We start from the raw sequence: 480 nt of genomic DNA on the forward strand, positions 1-480 counted from the left end.
CTCCGCTTTCTCCGGCGTCCGTCATACACCGTGTAACATCTATTATTCTCTGGGTATCCAAGGAACATACATTTAAAGCTCTTAGAGTCAAGCTTCGTTCTCTCGGCGTCTTCAATGTGGGCGTAATTATGTGATTCGAACACATGTATGTGTTCTGATTCCGATTTCTGCTTCAATTCAAATCAAGACGTTTGATGTGCGGATTTGCCGTGTTCGTCGAGCGGTTTATTCGGTACACTGCAATACCAGCTGCTTCCACCCATAACTCAGACGATCTGCTCTTGTAGTGCAGAATAGTTCTCGCCTTTTCTGTAATCATTTGATTCTTTCGTTTCGCTATTTCGTTTCGCTGAGGGAGGTACGGCACGGAGCTCAGATGCATGATGTCGTTCCTTGCACAGATGTCAGCAACCTTTGTTCGTGAACTCCGTCCCTCAATCAGAACGATACACTTAACAGTCGTCCCCATTGGCTTTTGTA

The sequence above is a fragment of the Plasmopara halstedii genome (genome assembly GCF_900000015.1).
Source record: "Plasmopara halstedii genome assembly, contig: Scaffold_1548, whole genome shotgun sequence".
Lineage (NCBI taxonomy): Eukaryota > Oomycota > Peronosporomycetes > Peronosporales > Peronosporaceae > Plasmopara > Plasmopara halstedii.